Here is a 6565-nt window from a genome sequence, read left to right as displayed (position 1 = left end):
CCTGTATGTTGTACCAGACAACCAGTAATGTATGGTGACTGACGTCTACAGTGACGGAGCCACCTGTATGTTGTACCAGACAACCAGTAATGTATGGTGACTGACGTCTACAGTGACGGAGCCACCTGTATGTTGTACCAGACAACCAGTAATGTATGATGACTGACGTCTACAGTGACGGAGCCACCTGTATGTTGTACCAGACAACCAGTAATGTATGGTGTCTGACGTCTACAGTGACGGAGCCACCTGTATGTTGTACCAGACAACCAGTAATGTATGGTGACTGACGTCTACAGTGACGGAGCCACCTGTATGTTGTACCAGACAACCAGTAATGTATGGTGACTGACGTCTACAGTGACGGAGCCACCTGTATGTTGTACCAGACAACCAGTAATGTATGGTGACTGACGTCTACAGTGACGGAGCCACCTGTAAGTTGTACCAGACAACCAGTAATGTATGGTGACTGACGTCTACAGTGACGGAGCCACCTGTATGTTGTACCAGACAACCAGTAATGTATGGTGACTGACGTGTACAGTGACGGAGCCACCTGTATGTTGTACCAGACAACCAGTAATGTATGGTGACTGACGTGTACAGTGACGGAGCCACCTGTATGTTGTACCAGACAACCAGTAATGTATGGTGACTGACGTCTACAGTGACGGAGCCACTTGTATGTTGTACCAGACAACCAGTAATGTATGGTGACTGACGTGTACAGTGACGGAGCCACCTGTATGTTGTACCAGACAACCAGTAATGTATGGTGACTGACGTCTACAGTGACGGAGCCACCTGTATGTTGTACCAGACAACCAGTAATGTATGGTGACTGACGTCTACAGTGACGGAGCCACCTGTAAGTTGTACAGTCTCTGACTAAAATGTTGAAGGTCCATTGGCGAGCTCACGGCTCTCGTATTTGCATCATGATGGTATCGGAACCGTTGTGAATCATGATGGTATCGGAACCGTCGTGAATCATGATGGTATCGGAACCGTTGTGAATCATGATGGTATCGGAACCGTTGTGAATCATGATGGTATCGGAACCGTTGTGAATCATGATGGTATCGGAACCGTTGTGAATCATGATGGTATCGGAACCGTTATGAATCATGATGGTATCGGAACCGTTGTGAATCATGATGGTATCGGAACCGTTGTGAATCATGATGGTATCGGAACCGTTGTGAATCATGATGGTATCGGAACCGTTGTAAATCTCGATCTTGTGACTCATAGTGAGTGAACCCAAGTGCCTCGGTGTGGTGACATAGCTGTTCTGGTGAGGGTGGAGGTGACGGCTACTGACTTACCAGTGAATTATTATCCATGGCATCATTTTTGAAGGGTTTAATCACATTCAGTCATAACTCCCGCACTTGGTTGGTAGTTAACACTAATCTATTTCACAATTTTGGGTTGTTTCAAGTCTACCTATTTCACGGATTATATTGTTACACTCGATAGTAGCCGCTACTTGGACACGGAACCTGGCATCCCTTTCCTTGTGAGTGTCGCATAATGAAGTAGTTATTTGGGAATAGATCGATAACAGAGAAACTTGGCAACTTAAACTTGAATATCATTTGTTTTATGTGCTAATAATATACCGCCGCCCGCACTCATTTTGGCAACGCTGGCGACTCGTGATAACTTAGACCCGGCGGATCCACTTCCTCCCCGGCGGGCTTGAAGCTGCAACCTCGAGATTCATATTAAGTGACAATTTTTTTTCACTGTGGATATCTATTTTTATGATATTGTCTTCTACTTGTTATATTAGATAATAATCGTGATATAGATGTTAAGCCCAATGCAATAATACTGTGTACGCACAGTTAAAAGGCTAAAACGATATCAGTTTAAATACTAGCGTAGTAATTTGTCGGCAACAATAGCATCAACCAATGACGTGTCCCTGTCACCTAGCCAGCCTGGAGGGAAGTGGAATCGGCCGGTTATGTTAGCAGTGTTGCCAAAATGACTGCGGTATAGCTATAGGTAATGATAGACTTTACGTTTGCCTTGCACAACAACACAGAACCAGGCGGGTAGCAGAGTAAGCGTTTACCTTTCAAAGGTTTCTGGGAATCGAGACTAAATACTGGAGAGTGAGTTTATATTCCTCATACATAAGTATTAAAGGATCCGTGATCACTATACCCAGTCTGTCCCATCTATCGATCAATATACTCAGTCTCTCCCATCTATCGATCACTATACCCATTCTCTCTCAACTATCAATCTTCATTATACCCTGTCCCATCTACCGATCTTCACTGTACCCAGTCTGTCCCATCTACCGAACTTCACTATGCCATCTCTGTTCCATCTACCGATCTTCACTATACCCAGTCTGTCCCATCTACCAAACTTCACTATACCCTGTCCCATCTATCGATATTTACTATACCCAGGCTCTCCCATCTACCTATCTCTACCATACCCTGTCTGTCCCATCTATCGATCAACACTATACCCTGTCTGTCCCATCTACCTATCTTTACTATACCCTGTCTCTTCCATCGATCAATCTTCTCTGTACCCTGTCTATCGAATCTACCGATCTTCACTATACTCAGTCTGTCCCACCTATCGATCTTCGCTATACCTTGTTTGTCCCATCTATGGATCTTCACTATAATCTATATGTCCCAATCTGTCGATCTTAACTATTCCCTGTCTGTCCTATTCATGGATATTTCACTATACCCAGCCTGTCCCATCTATCAATCTTCACTATACCCTGTCTGTCCCATAAATCAATTCACTATACTCTTTGTGTCCCAACTACACATCTTCACTATACCCTCTGTCCCATCTAGCGATACTCACTGAACCATGTCTATCCCATCTATCGATCTTCACTATACCTTGTCTGTCCCATCTATGGATCTTCACTATACCCTGTCTGTCCCATCTACAAATCTTCACTGTACCCTGTTAGTCCCATCTAGGCAATTTCACTACACCCTGTCTCTCCCATCCATAGATATTCACTATACCCTGTCTGTCCCATCTATCAATCTTCACTGTACCCAGTCTGTCCCATCTATGGATATTCACTATACCCTGTCTGTCCCATCTATCGATCTTCACCATATCCAGTCTGTCCCATCCACTTGTACCCCTGGTCACCATGTAACAACCATTAACCCACCTATAATATTTTAGATGGTCTCTACATTTAAAATCGCCGAAGTCGACTATGCTTTTGTTTCTATGTGGGATATTAGAGCATGGGGGTACCTTACTATATTTTTCCATATCAATATAGACTCACTATATTTGTGGACGTACAAGGATAACCGAGGTTACTTCGTAAAGTGCACAACGTAATCATAGTATCTTCAACATGGAAGTTTTTGCAAAAAGCTCAGTTGTGGAGGTGGTCGAGCAGCAGCAGGTGCTCTGGGTCGCCCTCCTTGACCAGGCCTACCTGCCTTTCCACGATGAGGAGGATTTGCTGGACCCTCCACCACACGAGACCCGACTCCCACATATAGATGAGTTGGGATGCGATGATGACGACATACATGTCATTGTGCCCACCAACGAGCAGTTGCAAGGGGTTCTCCAAACCGTCCTGCAGCGGTATACCATCAGGGTCGTCAACGTTCCATACAAAATCTCAAGGTCGAACGTCTGGGAATTCTTCAAGCAGTTCGGCGACATCGTTCGCTTCGACATGCAGTCCTACACGACCTACGAGAACCACCGCGGGATTGCCGTCATCCAGTACTCCTGCTATGCCTCCTACAAGAAGGCACTTCTTGCCGACGTGACACCACTTTCCGTCAACGGTCGCTGTGCAAAAGTGAAACCTCACCGTCCCACTGATGCTGACCAAGTGACCTCGCCCACTCAAGTGGCACTGGAGCCCACACTCCCTACCAGACCCACCATCCATGAGGAAATGCAGCCCACCCCACCTGTCAGGCCCACCTTCAGGGAGACATGGCAGGTCTCAAGACCTGTCAGGCCCACCATTCAAGACCGACTTGGTCCCCCAACACACGTCAGGCCCACCATTCAAGACCGACTTGGTCCCCCAACACATGTCAGACCCAGCGTTCTAGACCGACTGGGACCAATAACACATGACATGTCCTACGTTACAGACCGACTGCACTCCGCACCACGTACGGGCGTTAAAAGGCGTGTCGAGATGACACACGCTCCCCGTGCCAAAAGATTCAGTTGGTGAGGAACCTGAGTTCTTTCTTCCTGCTGGTGCTGCAGGAGAACACGGCCCTAGAGTGGACACTGGAGGTGTGTTTGTGTTTGTGCTTGGGTTATCACTGAGGAACCAACACCAACACAGCTTTAGTTTCGCCCCGCCAAGGATTACGTTAATCTGGCGGAAGTCTGGCTTTCTCCCAGTAGTGGATGACACATAATATCTACGTAGGGACGTTGAAAAACAAAGAAAGAAGAAAAATGGGAACATTATCCCGCCAAAAAAAATACATAAATTCACGGGGATAATTTCCTTCGTCTTCAAAGAAAAAATGAAACTCTTCCGACGCTACCGTGCCTTCCATAAAGCAACCCTCAAAGAAATCACTTTCTACACAATGTGCAAGGATTCGGTTAGCCAATCTTCATATGACTGGGGCTATTGTTCCCTCTGATTGATTCATTTTTCAAGATTAAGGAAAGTTATAATAAAAATATTGTATTGAGTTTCTCCGTTGGCGTCAGGGTAAACACCCATCCCCCCCGAAGCTTGGTTACCTTTCCGTGGTGGGGGGGACTTCATGGATTGGGCAGTAGCAACCATCGTTGGTTGCTTCTGTTCAATCCATGAACGAAAAACCAAGCATCTTGAACGTAATTGTCGTATAAATTCACTTGGTGTCAAAACTGACGCGAAAGCAGTTGTCTCAATTTTGTCAGAAATGTTTGTGCGTTTCGGCCTGATGGCGGGAGTCGGTTTGGCGCTGTGGTCATGAGGGAATACGAGGAAGATTGGCAACCGTCCCAGAAGTAGCTACAGTGAGGCCCAGCAGCTGTCCCTAATACTGTGGAAGGCACTCATGTAAGGTGTGCAGTGAGGCGCAGCAGTAACAAGGGAAACGGACAACCAAAACAGCAATCTTGATCATCAGGAGGCTATCCAATGCTCAGAATAGATAAGGACGATTATTGTATGGCTTCGCTCAGAGGATGAAAATCTTATCCGTGAAAATCAACAAGTCAAATAACTAGTAGTTAGTGGTAGTGAAGTGGAATTACCGCATTTCTGTGGTCTTAATAGTAAAACGAAACTTTTCGTTTTCTCCATCAATCTAGAGGTGTTGTAGACCACCATCCTTAAGGTTGTAAGGTAATGGTAACTACAAGGTTATGACCTCAGCAAATTTGTGATGGAAAGTGCAAGAAATGTAGTAATGTATATAATATAAATTGTATAGTTGTAAAATAAATGTGTAAAAAAATTTTTGTCTTCTCTGTTCCCGTTCATTAATTCAAATACAGGTAAGTTTTCTCTCTAACGAGGTGGGATAAGCTACGTGCACTCGGCTTGTAAATGTGGTGACTTTCCCTTCATTACCACAATGGTGTGCTGAACTGAAGATGTAGAATTCCGTAGACGAAACTAAGATAGGAAATCAATCTACATCAAAAATTGAAAGCGCCGCTCTGTGTGTGTGTGTGTGTGTGTGTGTGTGTGTGTGTGTGTGTGTGTGTGTGTGTGAGTGTGTTTGTGTGTGTGTGTGTGTGTGTGTGTGTTTGTGTGTGTGTGTGTGTGTGTGTGTGTGTGTGTGTGTGTGTGTGTGTGTGTGTATACTGCTTTAATCATTATCACGTGAGTCTTTTGAGGAAGGATTTGTACACTCGTGTTGCCCCGTCTTTTAACCTTGTCAGTGTAAAATATGTTTTCACTCCTGTGTGCGCTCACACACACACACACACACACACACACACACACACACACACACACACACACACACACAGACACACACACACACATAACCTATAATGTTATCTAGTATTTACTTCAGACGGATATCTTACACCTTGATTATAAAAGCCAAAGAAAAATTTATAAAAACATATACATATATTTACACACGTGTAGATATATGTTATGTATTGAAATGTGGCGGAAAAATTTTTATTTATTAACAAACGTGATTGAGGACGTAAAGAATCTGGTACAAACATAATGGTTATTGTGATAAATGATTTGTTTATGGTAAATATGTATTGTGTTGCATTATAATGGTTGCTCCGAACCAAGGTCTTTAAACCTGAATCAGTGAAATACTATCAGAAATAGAAAACCTGTTAAACATAAATATTTATTGTGATTAACCACAGAATATATTTTCCTCTGGGTATGTAAAAGAAAATATAGTACAGGGAGCTAGTTTGGGGAAGTGTATTTCATATTTTAAAAAATGTTTACCTCTAATAGCGTCCCTTATCTTTCGTCATCATTTCTTATGTTTCCTATCAAGAAATGTCTTTTATGTAACATAAAAGTTCTGTCTAGGTATTTGATTAATGTTGTCCAAGGATGAGCTACATGGCACCGTGA

Source organism: Panulirus ornatus, chromosome 58, assembly GCF_036320965.1.
Source record: "Panulirus ornatus isolate Po-2019 chromosome 58, ASM3632096v1, whole genome shotgun sequence".
Taxonomy (NCBI): domain Eukaryota; kingdom Metazoa; phylum Arthropoda; class Malacostraca; order Decapoda; family Palinuridae; genus Panulirus; species Panulirus ornatus.
Note: the sequence above shows the minus strand (reverse complement) of the source record.